This window comes from Oryctolagus cuniculus, chromosome 13 (genome assembly GCF_051225735.1).
Source record: "Oryctolagus cuniculus isolate XC-2025 breed Fujian yellow rabbit chromosome 13, ASM5122573v1, whole genome shotgun sequence".
Classification (NCBI taxonomy): domain Eukaryota; kingdom Metazoa; phylum Chordata; class Mammalia; order Lagomorpha; family Leporidae; genus Oryctolagus; species Oryctolagus cuniculus.
This window is the reverse complement of record NC_142879.1, coordinates 83,858,351-83,874,189: the sequence shown is the minus strand read 5'-3', so window position 1 is coordinate 83,874,189 and position 15,839 is coordinate 83,858,351. Positions and strand designations below refer to the sequence as shown.

Sequence of the window (15,839 nt, the reverse complement as noted above, 5' to 3'; positions counted from 1 at the left end):
CAAAATGAAATCTTGGAAATGAAGAAGTCAATAGAGCAAATTAGAAAATGCAGTGGAAAGCCTTAACAAAATAATCTGTGAATCAAAAGAAAGAATATCTGACTTAGAAGACAAAAAAAAGGAAATCATTCAGAGAGATCAAACATAAGAAGAAATTAGAAAGTTAAAATACACTGTTGGTAAATTATAGATACTATCAAATGACCCAAAATAAAAGTTCTAGGAATTTATGAAGTTTTGGAAAGATGGGATGGATGAGAAGGCCTTTTTAGTGAAATAATTCCAGAAAACTTCCCTAATTTGGAGAAATAAAGGGACATTTAAGTCCGAGGAGCATATAGAACTCCTAAAAGAAATGACCAGAAAATATATTCACCATGATAGATTATAAGCAAACTTTCCACAGTAAATAAATAAAGAAAAGATTCTAAAATCTTCACAAGAGAAACACTAGATTTATTTCAGGGATCTCCAGTTAGACTCAGAGTGGACTTCTCATCAGAAATCCTACACGCTAGGAGGGTATATCACTATTATAAATGCATATGCACCTAATTACAGGGCACCTGACTATTTAAAACAAACATTAAAGGAAGCAAAGGGAGACATAAATTCAAACATAATAGTAATGGAGGGCTTCAATACCCCACATTCAGGAATGGACAGATCCACAAGACAGAAATTCAGCAAGGAAACAGCAGAGGTAATCAACACTATAGACCAAATGGATCTAATAAATATCCACAGAAATTTTCACCTTACAGTTCCAGAATACATATTATTCTCAGGAGTGTATGGAACTTTTTCTAGGATTGACCACATACTAGACCATAAAGCAAACATCAGCAAATTCCAAAACCAAAAAAAAAAAAATCAGAATCATACTACGCTTCTTCTCACACCACAATGGAATGATGCTGGAAATCAGCAACTTAACAATCTCTGAAACATATGCAAACATATGGAGACTGAACAATATGCTTCAGAATAAAGAGTGGGTCATAGAAGAAATAAAAGTTGAAATAAAAAATTTTGGGAAACAAATGAAGCAACAACAAAATATCAAACTTACGGTGTACAGCAAAAGCAATGTTAAGAGGAAAGTTTGTAACAATTGGTGCCTATATCAAGAAACTGGAAATACACCAAATAAATGAGCTATCAATGCATCTCAAGGATCTAGAAAATGAGCAAACCAAACCAAAACTAATAGGAGAAAAGAAATATCAAAATTAGAGAGGAAATTTAAAAAATGAATCCAAAAAACAATATAAAAGATCAGCAAAATAAAGAGCTGTGGCCGGCGCCGCGGCTCAATAGGCTAATCCTCTGCCTGGTGGCGCCAGCACACCGGGTTCTAGTCTCGGGCGGGGTGCCGGATTCTGTCCTGGTTACCCCTCTTCCAGGCCAGCTCTCTGCTGTGGCCAGGGAGTGCAGTGGAGGATGGACCAAGTGCTTGGGTCCTGCACCCCATGGGAGACCAGGATAAGCACCTGGCTCCTGCCTTCAGATCAGCATGGTGCGCCAGCTGCAGCGTGCCGGCCATGGCAGCCATTGGAGGGCGAACCAATGGCAAAGGAAGACCTTTCTCTCTGTCTCTCTCTCTCTCACTGTCCACTCTGCCTGTAAAAAAAGAGATTTTTTTTAAATAAAATTGACACATAATTGGGCAACTAACCCAAAAAAAGATGCAAATGAATAAAACTAGAGATGAAAAAGAAAATGTAACAACAGACACCATGAAGTGAATTACAAGAAATTAATACAAAGAGCTGCATGTCAACAAGCTGGAAACATAAATGAAATGGACAGGTTCCTGGAAACAAACAACCTAGCTACATGGAGCAATGAATACATAGAAAACCTAAACAGACAAATTTCCAAGATGAAAATTGAATCAGTAATAAAGACCCTCTCGACAAACAAAAGCTGAGGTCCCGATGTCTTCACTGCTGAATTTTAACAGAAATTTAAAAGAGAACTAATATCAATTCTTCTCAAGTTATTCAAAACAATTGAAAGAGAGGGAATTTTCACAAATCTTTCCCTGAAGCCAGCATCACCTTAATTTCTAAACACGGAAAAAGACACAATAGAGAAAGAGAACTACACACCAATTTCCCTAAATCAAGTAGCGGCAAAATTCCTTAATAAAATTCTAGTCAATGGAATCCAACAACACATCTAAAGATCATTCACGCAGACCAAGTGGAATTTATCCTTGGAATGCATGGATGGTTCAATACTTGCAAATCAATCAATGTGATACATCACATTAACAAATTTAAGAACGAAACCAAATGATTATCTCTATATGCAGAGAAAGCATTTGATAAAATACAACACCCTTTCATGATGAAAACTGAGCAAATTGAGTATAGAGGAAAATCTCTTGACACAATCAAGGAAATTTATGACAAATATAGTCAGCATCCCATTGAATGAGGAAAAGTTAGAAGCATTCTCACTGAGATCTGGAACTAGACAAGGATGCCCACGCTCAACATTGCTATTCAGTATAATCCTGGAAGATTTAACCAGAGCCATTAGCCAGAAAAAGAAATCAAGGGACACAAATTGGTAAAGAGAAAGTCAAACTATCTCTATGTGCAGATGACATCTCTATTTGCAGATGGATCCAAAAGACTCCTCCAAGAGATTATGTGAACTCATGGAAGAGTTTGGTAATGTAGGAGGATATACAACCAATACACAGACATTAAAACAGCCTTTGTATACACAGATTGTATACACAATGGCATGTTTCAGAAAGAATTTCTCAGATCATTCCCATTCACAATAGCATGGAGTAAATTTAACCAACAATGCCAAAGATCTTTATGATGTGAATTATAAAATATTAAAAAAGAAACAGAAGATAAAAATGAAAAAAAAAATCCATGTTCATGAATTATAAGAAGCAATATCATCAAAATGCCCGTTATTCTAAAAGCAATTTACGAATTCAATGTGATACCAATCAAAATAGCAAAGACATTCTTCTAAGATCTAGAAAAATGATGAAGAAACACAGGAGACCTTGCATAGCTAAAGCAATATTATAGAACAAAAACAAAGCCAGAGGCATCACAATACAAGGTCTCAAGACATGCTTCAAGGCAGTTATAATAAAAGCAGCCTAGTAATTGTGAAAAAAAAAAAAGATGGATGGACAAAATGAACAAACAAACAAACAAACAAACCACCAGAAGTCAATCCAAGCATCTTCAACCAACTTATATTCAACCAAAGAGCATAAACACACCCCTGGAGTAAGGACAGTCTCTTCAGCAAGTGGTGCTGGGAAAACTGGATTCCCACATGCAAAAATATGAAGCAAAACCCCTGCTTTACACCATACACAAAAATCCATTCAAAATGATCAAAGACATAAATCTATGAGCTGATAACACCATATTATTAAAAAACATTGGGGAAAGCCAGGAAGATAATTGGCTCAGGCAAAGAGTTCTTCGAAAAGAAACCAGAGGCACTGGCAATCAAAGCCATAATTAAGAAATGGGATTACACTCAGAAAGTGAAGAGGCTACTGATAGAATGGGAGAAATTATTTGTAAACTATGCAGCTGATGAAAGATTTATAACCAGGATATATAAAGAGATCAAGAAACTCCAGAACCATGAAACAAACAACCCAGTGAAGAAATGGGCCAAGCATTTAAATAGATGTTTTTCAAAATAGGAAATCCAGATGGCAAAGAGACAAATAAAAAATGTCTAGAATCACTAGCCATCAAGGAAATGCAATTTAAAACCACAGTGATGTGGTTGGCACTGTGGTGCAGTGGGTTAAATCCCTGGCCTGAAGTGCAGGCATCCCATATGGGTGCCAGTTCTAGTCCCAGCTGCTCCTCTTCCTATACAGCTCTCTGCTATGGCCTGGGAAAAAATAGAATATGTCCTAAGTCCTTGGGAACCTGCACCCATGTGGGAGACCCTGGAGAAGTTCCTGGCTTTGGATCAGCACTGCTGTAGGCATTGCAGCCATCTGGGGAGTGAACCATCAGGTGGAAGACCTCTATCTCTGTCTCTACCTCTCTCTGTAACTCTGTCTTTCAAATAAATTCAATAAATCTTTAAAAAGAACACAGTGAGGTTTCACCTCATTCCAGTTAGAATTGCTTTCATACAGAAATCAACAAGCAGCAAATGCTGATGAGAATGTGAGGCAAAAGGTACCCCAACCCATTGCTGGTGGGAATGTAAACTTGTAAAGCCACTATGAAAGACCATTTGGAAATACCTCAGAAATCTGAATATAGACCTACCATAGGACCCAGCCATTTCACTCCTGGGAATTTACCCAATGGAAATGAAATCAGCAAATGAAAAATGTTATCTGTACCTCGATGTTTATGAAAGCTGCATTCACAATAGCTAAGACATGGAATTGACCTAAATGCCCTTCAACTAAAGACTGGATAAGGAAATTATGGGATATATACTCTATTGTATACTACACAATGGATAAAAACAATGAAATCCATTCATTTGCAACAAAATGAATGAATCTGGAAAACATACTGAGTGAAATAAGACAGTCCCAATATACTAATACCATAATAGTTAGTGACAACTAAGAGAGCACCTAAAAGAAAATCCATAAAACTAAGATTGTCATTTTGAGAAGCAATGACTTGAACAGCTTTGGTCTTGACTGTTGAGAAACAGTTTTTTTTTTTTCTGTACGTCATACTATTTGTAGAACTCTTTCTTAACATTGAGTTAATCATGTGTTTATCTTTTTATTTAATAAATGTGAATTTACAAAGCGCAACTTTTGTATTGTGGCTCCCCCCCAAACTCCCTCCCTCCTGTGACCCTTCCCTCTCCCACTCCCTCTCCCATCCTGCTCTTCATCGAGTTTCATTTTCAATTACCTTCATATACAGAAAGCAACTTAGTATATACTAAGCAATGATTTCAACAGGCTGCCTTCACACAACCGCACAAGGTATAGGGTATTGTTCAACTAGTAATGTTGTCTTTAAGTTTCATAGTAAAGCACATTAAGGACAGAGATCCTACATGGGGAGCATGTACCCAGTGACTCCTGTTGTTGATTTAACAATTGGCACTCTTATTTATGATGTCAGCAATCACCCGAGGGAGCCCCTTGAGTTCACCAACTCTGAACTTGTTTAGTCAAGGCTGTATCACAGTGGAGGTTTATAAAGTCAATTGAAAATAAATCTCATTAAGCATAATGTTTGGAATAACACAGGAAGGAGGGATTTTGTAACTGTGAAGCTCTATTGTCCTGCATACTTTCCTACAGATTACTTCTAAAGGTACAATTTAAAATCTTGGTATGGGACCTCAAATCCCATCAAACTGGATAGTAAAAAATGCCATCTTAATTGTTAGAGTGAACATATTAAGTGTTAAATTGATAATATAGATAGGATTACATGTTAAATGGATCATATAAATAATATGAAATGTCTGGTAAAAATAAACAGAATTAAAAAGGAGAGAATATTCCAACATGGGAAGCAGTACACAGAGCAGACACATAGAATGAGAATCACATTAAAAAACACTCTGTCCTCAGAATCAGCCCATAAGGCATTCTGGTCAGGTTAAAGTCACATGAGAGCAAGTCAAGCATCAAAAGCCAAGACAATGTGGTACAAAATGTTCTACATAAAGGATCTCTGTGAGAGAGACTCCAGTGGAAAGAAGTGGCCATAAAAGAAGGATGTACTTTGGTCTGACAGGTGGAGAGTACTTCAACTTTGCTTGTGGACTTGTCTAGATACTGATGCAGATTTTGGATACAAAGGCTACTATAGCCTTTGTAGCTTCCATAACCTAGGCAGCTCATGATAAGAGTTTTGGGTGATCACTGATATCATACATAAGACTGTTATTTGTTACATTAACAACAGGAGTCACTGTGCGCATACTCTCCATAAAGGACTTCTGTCTGCAATGAATTGTATTATGAGAATTAACTGTAAAACTAGTTCTCGGTTTGTGTGTGTGTTTGTCTGTGTGTGTTTGTTCGTATGTGTAAATTGTTGAAATCTACTTTGTAAAAGTTGGTCTTCTATGTATAAAGTTAAATAAAAATGTATCTTAAAGGATAATGGGACTTGGAATGAGCAAGGAAGGAGGAGTGGGGTGAGAGTGGAGGAGGGAGGGCAGCATAGTGAGAAGAATCACTATATTCCTAAAGTTGTACTGATGAGATCTGTACTCAATAAATAAAATGTTTCTTTGAAATATAAAAAGAAACAAGAAGAATGATTTGTATGTTTCCTGAGTAATCGCTTCACTCTCAACACAAAATGCATGATGCAAAAGAATTCATCTTCAACCACACACTAATGAAGTGGAACTCCAGTGGTTAAATTTTAGGGTTTCAAACTCATATTTGAAAGGCATGTGTCAAAAATAGATGAATTCTTATTTCAGCTCAATTCACAATAGCTAGAACCTGGAATCAACCCAAATGCCCATCAACAGTAGACTGGATAAAGAAATTATGGGTCATGTACTCCATAGAATACGATACAGCAGAAAAAAAAAAAAACAACGAAATCCTGTCATTTGCAACAAAATGGAGCAATCTGGAAAACATCATGCTGAGTGAATTAAGCCAGTCCCAAAGGGACAAATATCATATGTTCTACCTGATTGGTGACAACTAACCGAGCACCAAAAAGGAAACATGGTGAAGTGAAATGGATACTATAAGAAACAGTGACTTGATCAGCCCTTGTCCTGACTGTTGATCTACAAGTTAAAACTTTATCACTTTTAGTATTTTTTGTTCTACTTAAAACTGTTGGTTGAACTCTTTAATTAACACACAATTATTCTTAGGTATTTAAATTCAACTGAAAAGTGATCTCTGTTAAATGTAAGAGTGGGAATAAGAGAGGGAGGAGACGTACAATTTGGGACATGCTCAATTGGACTTGCCCCAAATGGTGGAGTTAGAAACATGCCACGGGATTCCAATTCAATCCCATCAAGGTGACATGTACCCATGCCATCTCACTAGTCCAAGTGATCAACTTCAGTTTACAATTGATCATACTGATAGACCTACGAGTCAAAGGGATCACATAAACAAGACGAGTGTCTGCTAATACTAGCTGACAGAATCAAAAAGGGAGAGAACGATCCAACATGAGAAGCGGGATACACAGCAGACTCATAGAAAGGCAGATGTCCTAAACAGCACCCTGGCCTCAGAATCAGCCCTTAAGGCATTCGGACCTGGCTGAAGAGCCCATGAGAGTATTTTAGGCATGGAAAGCCAAGACACTCTGGCAAAAAAAAAAAAAAACCCTAAAGGAAAGATCTCTGCGAGTGAGATCCCAGTGGAAAGAATGGGGCCATCAAAGAAGGAGGTACCTTTCTCTGAAGGGAGGAGAAAACTTCCACTTTGACTATGACCTTGTTGACATAAGATCAATGTCAGTGAACTCAAAATGCTTCCATAGCCTTGGCAACTCATGACTAGAGCCTAGGGAGATTACTGATGCCTTAAACAAGAGTGCCAATTTTTTAAGTTAACAACAGGAGTCACTGTGCACTTACTCCTCATGTAGGATCTCTGACCTTTATGTGTTGTTCAATGTGAACTAATGCTATAATTAGTACTCAAACAGTATTTTACACTTAATCGTTCTGTATGGGTGCAAACTGTTGAAATCTTTACTTAATATACACTAAAGTGATCTGTACATAAAGATAATTGAAAATGAATCTTGATGTGAATGGAATGGGAGAGGCAGCAGGAGATGGGAGGGTTGTGGGTGGGCGGGAATTTATGGGGGAAGCCATTGTAATGCATAAACTGTACTTTAGAAATTTATATTTACTAAATAAAAGTTAAAAATGGATAAATTCAAATGTGGGAACAGGTTTTATGATGCTTATTATTTGTTTTCCCTTTGTTTTCAATTCTGATAATTATACTGTATTTCTAAACACACATCTGCTTATTACAGATACATGTATAAAATATGGAAAACATGATGCTATTCTACTTCAAGATACTTAAACAAGAAGCCAATATTCCTATGGCAACTTATATCTAATCCATCAAAAGATATTTGCTGTGACCTAATCAAATAATTAGTGTGTTATTCATGGGTAATATTCCAGAATTCAGAAAACTACTATAGTACATTTACTAGAATAAAATAATGAGCTTTACTGTGGGTGCATTTAAATTCATTGCACAAAACAAAAGTTCCAGTCTCTGGGAATTAATTCAAAACTCTTGAAATCCATTTCTCTATACATTCATCTGATGATCTATCAAATCTTTATTTATAGCTCTGAGAGTCAGATCTTAACTTTCTCTGTTCGCTAGTTTCTTCTATAAATCATGCAAGATGTCAACACAAGAATTACATAGAGCCTCTACTGCCACGTTGTTCTTCTCTAACAGGGAATGGCTATGGCTAATATGAACTTCAGTGGGAGTAAGACAGTGTACTGGTTTTAGGCCCACAACCTCTCCCTGGTTTCCTTTATTGCACAGATATGATTTTCCCTGTTCAAATTCCTGTGTTTTCTCTATACTACCATTGTCCTAAGTGATATTGTACAAATGTGGGAACCTTAAACTTGAGCTTCCAAGCCTAAGTTCCCTCATCTCAGAGCTCAGAAACTAGTACATGATGAAAAAAATAGGTCTTGGCTGGCACCGCCGCTCACTAGGCTAATCCTCTGCCTTGCAGTGCTGGCACACTGGGTTCTATTCCCGGTCTGGGCACCAGATTCCGTCCCGGTTGCCCCTCTTCCAGGCCAGCTCTCTGCGGTGGCCAGGGAGTGCAGTGGAGGATGGCCCAAGTGCTTGGGCCCTGCACCCCATGGGAGACCAGGATAAGTACCTGTCTCCTGCCTTCAGATCAGCGAGGTGCTCCAGCCACAGTGTGCCGGCCATGGCGGCCATTGGAAGGTGAACAAATGGGAAAAGGAAGACCTTTCTCTCTGTCTCTCTCCCTCTCACTGTCCACTCTGCCTGTCAAAAAAATTTAAAAAAGAAAAAATAGGTCTCAATTTCATATTACTTGAGATAAAAATGAAATTTCAGGGATTAATGAGCTAGCTCAGCACCATGGGCTTTGTGAGTTTATATGTCCTTTCCAGGAATTTGCTCTCTTTGTTCATCACACACCTCTGCCAACAGGAGTTGTTCCTTCTGGGAATGGAGATATAGTTTCCAAGGGAAACTCCAATATGAGAAAAATTGTGAACATCATACTCACCAAAAATTGGCTAATCACAAGCCACTCCTTTGTCTGACTCTTCTGAGTCAATAAGGAAGCTATAGTGATTAATTTGTCCTGAATACAGAAGATTATATAGTCCAAGTGGTACAAATAAAGGGAGTGATGAGCAAAGAGTGAGTCTAGCGAATTAAAATAACCTCAAGGATTATTAACTGAATTTAGCCTTTTCTTTTTAAATATTTAATTATTTGCAAGGCAGAGAAATGAAAGACAAAAACAGAGACACTGACACATGAAGCATCTTTTTTCCTGGCTCACTTCCCAAGATGCTAAAATAAACAGGTTTTGGCGAGGACAGAGCCAGGAGCAAGTAATTTTATTTACATCTGCTATATGGGCACATTCCAAAGCATTTGGGTCATGTTCCATTGCCTTCCCAGGTTCATTAATAGAATATACACAAAGTAACACTACAATATAGGAGGCCAGCATTGCAAGCAGTGGCCAATCCCATTGCAAACTAATGTGTGCCACAAACACTAGTCATTTCAGATCCATCATTAAAATATTTAGTCATATACCTCTGTTGCCTCATCATGTATTTTTCTATTAATTTAGTTCATAATTTTATTGTTTAAAAAGACAAACAATATACACCTTGAAGTTTTAGACATAACCATTTGATAAGAAGAGGAAATCAAAGGGATACAAATTAAAAAGTGGGAATTCAGATTATTTCTATTTGAAAATGACATGGTTCTCAATATAGGGAAGCCAAAAGAGTCCACTTGTAAATGATTAGAATTCATAAAAAACTTTGTTAAAGTAGCATAATATAATAGTAACACGTAAAAGTCAATAGCCTTTCTATACCCAGACATTGCCATGGCCAAACATCTAAACAGAAAGATTTCCAATAAACAACCTAAGTATCCATCTCAAGAGTCCTAGAAAACAAGAATAAGCCAAATACAAGATGAAATGAATAGCATAGGTCATAAATGGAATGTTAACATTAAAGATAAGCAAAATAAAATTTTATTTTTAATAGAAGAAACAATCCTTTCGCTAGGTTATAAAAACTAGGTTCAAGTAAATAAAATCAAAGAAGGGGAAACTATAATGCATATCACAGATATAATAGGCATCACTAATTTATATTAAAAAGGATAAATGAAAAATTTTAAAAAAATTGTTTATTTGTGGATACATATAACCTACCAAAACTGAGCCAAGTAGATATAACATATCTGAGAATCCAGGTCTCCCATGGGGCTGCGGCTTTGGGTGATGATCATTGTGAATGTTGTTCTTTAGCTACAGCCAACATGCTCTCGATGCAGGATGTTGGTCATAGAGGAAGCCACCTGCTAGCAAGAGGTAGGAAGTACACAGTGACCTTACTTTCTGCTTGCTGTCGCTGCCAATCTATAAATGCCCTTTAGAAGAAGCCTATTGGCAGCCAGTGGTGGTTACAAGATAGCAGAATAGGGAGGGAGCGTATTTCTCTAGCCCAGGGGAAAATGGTTTTAAAAAAGTGGTAGTCTTGGGGAAGAGTTATGAAAAAAAGGCAGAGGAAACTCTATTACATGGAGGGCATGGGCTCGCATGGCTCAGGACTCCAATATCCAAGAGCCTATGCACCATTGCTGCAAAGTGAGGTGAGACAAGACGGCAGTAGCCTGAGACTCTGGTGAAAAAGCAGAAGGAAGACCCTAGAGGAAGTGAGGTTTGAAGCTATATGAGGGAAAGTGCACCAGCCTAACTGGAGGAGAGAGAAAAAAAAAGAGGGTATGAACACATTTCTCTCTGATCACCTTACAAAGCCATACAAGCCAATAGAGCAGGCACCAATTTGGACATACATAAAAGCTGCACCAACTCATTTCTGTGCCCAGCAATCAGCCGACTGGAGATTACTGACTCCAGTGGGGAGAAATAACAGAAGGTTAGGAGCTTGTGAATGTGTGAAGCTTCAGAACTGTGACTGTGGAAAAAAATGAGTGTGTGTGGAAGAACTCATGGTGTGCATGAGACTTTGAGCAGTCTCAGTGGGACACCACAAGCTCCAGAAGTCCTGGGCACCTGGTTAGAGACATTGCTGGAAAATCTTAACTTATACTGAGGATTGCACAGATCCTTTGTGCGATCCTTGGGACAGAGCAGAGGAATATTATATCCACTTTGGCTGGTGCTCAGGCACTGGACTCCATCAAGAAGAAGAGCTCAGCTGAGCAGAAATAATTCCATTCTGATTAAAAAAAGAGAGTGACGATTTACCATGTCAAACCTGAGAGTATCAACTTAGGCATGCCCTTAACTCTAGAGAACTGAACAGAGCTCTCTGGCTACATCCACTGCAAGCCTCTAGACATTCACTGAAAGCAGACATTCCACTTATCTATAGAGTCATAGTACAAGGATAAAAGACGCCAAAGTGGGGGGAAAAAAAAGAAGAAACCAACGAGTACCTCCACAAATGCTGAACAACAAATGCAACAACCCAAAGGACAAGAATAAGGAAGACAACATCATGCTCCCAAAAGAACAGAACACTTCATTACAAGATTATGAAGATGATGAGATAGAAGAAATGCAAGAAATAGAATTCCAAAAATTAATGATAAGATTATACAGAAGTAATCAAAAGCAAAAGCATGGACTACTAAAATCCATGGAGAACATGAAAGAAAATCTCTCATGAAATTAAAATCCTTTTTTTATTTTTTTATTTAGTAAATATAAATTACCAAAGTACAGATTTTGGATTACATGTGCTCACCCCTTAACTTCCCTCCCATATGCACACCTCCCATCCCCCACTCCCTCTCCCATTCCATTCACATCAAGATTCATTTTTAATTATCTTTACATAAGAAGATCAATTCAGTATATATTAAGTAAAGGTTTCATCAGTTTACACCCACACAGAAACACAAAGTGTAAAAATACAGTTTCAATACTAGTTATAGCATTACTTCACATTGGACAACACACTAAGGACAGATCCCACATGAGAAGTAAGTACACAGTGACTCCTGTTGTTGACTTAACAATTTGACACTCACAAATGAACTCTCAAATTTATAAACCATTTTATAGCCAGCAGAATCTGATCTTCTGAGATATTCTCAAATGCTACAAGTTATCATTTGACTAAACCACATTTGGATGCATAATGCAACTACTGTGTGTTCAACAGTTTATTTGATTCTCAGTTCTCACACCAGTTAGCTTGGGGTTGGGGAGTGAATGATTGGCTTTGACAAAGATTTTACTCTCCACACAAGGGTGTGAAGGCATTTAATCCCAATTAGGAGAGATTAATCATTGGGAACAGGTGGGACCCTAATGAAGTGATTAGGCTAAATCAATTCATGTGATTATTGAGTGACTGCTTATTCCCAGGTGTGTGCTATAGAAACTACTTCATATTTGAAGCTCCTGCAATTTCATTATTTTTCATTTGGTCTCTGTGCCACCCAAACCTCTGCCAACAAGATGACCCTCAACAGATACTGCCCTCCGACCTTTGGACCAAACCAAGAGACAAATACCATTTCTTTCTAAATGACTGAGTCTGTACCATTCTGTTATTAGCATCAAACAAAACCTGACTCAGAACCTAGGAAGAGCTGTGCTGACAGCACTGAATTGTAAACTAGTGACCTCGTTTCTCAACCAAAGGATATCAGATCCCATGTGGAAGTTCATTTCCCCATGTGGATTCTGTAATCACCATCAATTTGGAAAGCTGTGAGGCCCCAGGGTTCACACAAACCCTTTTCCTTTAGACACAGGACAGGACATCAGGGTCCTGGCTACTGGCCCAGCTCCCCTCCTGTGCCCATAGAATACTGGTCTCTGACACTCACCACTTTCCAGCTTCCAATGAGTCCCAGCATCCTCCTGAGGGCTCCTGAGTGTGGTGAGGGAAGTTCACAGAGCAGCAATGGGTGAAACACCCGAGACCTCTCTCAGGAACTAACCCAGAATGCCTAACATTGGGATGCCAGAAAAGAAGACGCTGTGTGGTTCAGCAGTGTTGCCTTTGAACACCTGATTTTAAAGTCTGCCCTAACAATGCATAACATCAGAGAACACACAGCCCATCCAAATGCTCCTAGCATGAGGGCCATAGCTTGGGGTTGTGGCAGGTGGGGGCAGAGAGGAACTCTGCTTGGTCTCAGGTCTGAAACTGCCTCATCTTTGCAGCTTGATCCTCCCAACAGCAGGGGCCACTCTCACCTCCCTGATGATCATGACATCAGAGCACTGTCCCTCCCTCCTTTTTCCAGGACCCTATTAAAATCTTGTGACCCTTGGACTTTCAATAATGGTCTCGCGTGTAACAGAATGCTGAATCTTTCCGGTATTCTGGGTCTTTATATTATTTATATTCTTGGCTCCTTTTTAAGGTCATTTGACTTTTTTTTAAAAAAATTGACTCCAGGACTATTTTAAGATACTAAAACATACATTACATAGATTGACCTCGCTTTCTCTTGTATCTATTACAGATATTCACTTGTAGTTCTGTATTCTGTAATTTAATATTGTTGCCTGTTTCATTCTTACTGGCATGCATTGGGTTTATATATTGATCTTATACACAGTAATCCTGCATAATTCTCTGGTCAGTTTTTATTTGTTTTGAATTTTATGGGAGTATCTCCGTATATAATAGTTTAATTAACATTTATTGATGGTTTTGCTGCTTAGAAGCATATCCTTATACATAAAATTTTCTGTTTTTTAAATTTCCTAACTGCACATCTGGACATTGTTGAAGACAGAAAATAAAAGGAGAGCAGCTTATACAGCTGTGTTCTGAGGGAGATAGCTTTCAGTGTTCTATGACAATTATGCTTTATATTATAGAACAGATGTGCAGGATTATTAAATATTAAATTACAGAATATAGAACTACAAGTGAATATCTGTAATAGATACAAGAGAAAGCGAGGTCAATCTATGTAATGTATGTTTTAGTATCTTAAAATAGTCCTGGAGTCAATTTTTTTAAAAAAAAGTCAAATGACCTTAAAAAGGAGCCAAGAATATAAATAATATAAAGACCCAGAATACCGGAAAGATTCAGCATTCTGTTACACGCGAGACCATTATTGAAAGTCCAAGGGTCACAAGATTTTAATAGGGTCCTGGAAAAAGGAGGGAGGGACAGTGCTCTGATGTCATGATCATCAGGGAGGTGAGAGTGGCCCCTGCTGTTGGGAGGATCAAGCTGCAAAGATGAGGCAGTTTCAGACCTGAGACCAAGCAGAGTTCCTCTCTGCCCCCACCTGCCACAACCCCAAGCTATGGCCCTCATGCTAGGAGCATTTGGATGGGCTGTGTGTTCTCTGATGTTATGCATTGTTAGGGCAGACTTTAAAATCAGGTGTTCAAAGGCAACACTGCTGAACCACACAGCGTCTTCTTTTCTGGCATCCCAATGTTAGGCATTCTGGGTTAGTTCCTGAGAGAGGTCTCGGGTGTTTCACCCATTGCTGCTCTGTGAACTTCCCTCACCACACTCAGGAGCCCTCAGGAGGATGCTGGGACTCATTGGAAGCTGGAAAGTGGTGAGTGTCAGAGACCAGTATTCTATGGGCACAGGAGGGGAGCTGGGCCAGTAGCCAGGACCCTGATGTCCTGTCCTGTGTCTAAAGGAAAAGGGTTTGTGTGAACCCTGGGGCCTCACAGCTTTCCAAATTGATGGTGATTACAGAATCCACATGGGGAAATGAACTTCCACATGGGATCTGATATCCTTTGGTTGAGAAACGAGGTCACTAGTTTACAATTCAGTGCTGTCAGCACAGCTCTTCCTAGGTTCTGAGTCAGGTTTTGTTTGATGCTAATAACAGAATGGTACAGACTCAGTCATTTAGAAAGAAATGGTATTTGTCTCTTGGTTTGGTCCAAAGGTCGGAGGGCAGTATCTGTTGAGGGTCATCTTGTTGGCAGAGGTTTGGGTGGCACAGAGACCAAATGAAAAATAATGAAATTGCAGGAGCTTCAAATATGAAGTAGTTTCTATAGCACACACCTGGGAATAAGCAGTCACTCAATAATCACATGAATTGATTTAGCCTAATCACTTCATTAGGGTCCCACCTGTTCCCAATGATTAATCTCTCCTAATTGGGATTAAATGCCTTCACACCCTTGTGTGGAGAGTAAAATCTTTGTCAAAGCCAATCATTCACTCCCCAACCCCAAGCTAACTGGTGTGAGAACTGAGAATCAAATAAACTGTTGAACACACAGTAGTTGCATTATGCATCCAAATGTGGTTTAGTCAAATGATAACTTGTAGCATTTGAGAATATCTCAGAAGATCAGATTCTGCTGGCTATAAAATGGTTTATAAATTTGAGAGTTCATTTGTGAGTGTCAAATTGTTAAGTCAACAACAGGAGTCACTGTGTACTTACTTCTCATGTGGGATCTGTCCTTAGTGTGTTGTCCAATGTGAAGTAATGCTATAACTAGTATTGAAACTGTATTTTTACACTTTGTGTTTCTGTGTGGGTGTAAACTGATGAAACCTTTACTTAATATATACTGAATTGATCTTCTTATGTAAAGATAATTAAAAATGAATCTTGATGT

At 38.4% G+C, this 15,839-nt stretch overlaps 1 long non-coding RNA gene across 2 annotated transcripts in view; it reads left to right on the top strand.

Annotated features, from left to right (window-relative positions):
• The first annotated feature begins 14,454 nt into the window (after nucleotides 1-14,454).
• Nucleotides 14,455-15,839, top strand: part of LOC149122706 (uncharacterized) — a 30,999-nt gene continuing 29,614 nt past the window's right edge. For both annotated transcript variants that reach the window (XR_016219362.1, XR_016219361.1), the window contains exon 1: nucleotides 14,455-14,806. This is a non-coding gene — a long non-coding RNA (uncharacterized LOC149122706). The remainder of the gene's footprint in view (nucleotides 14,807-15,839) is intronic.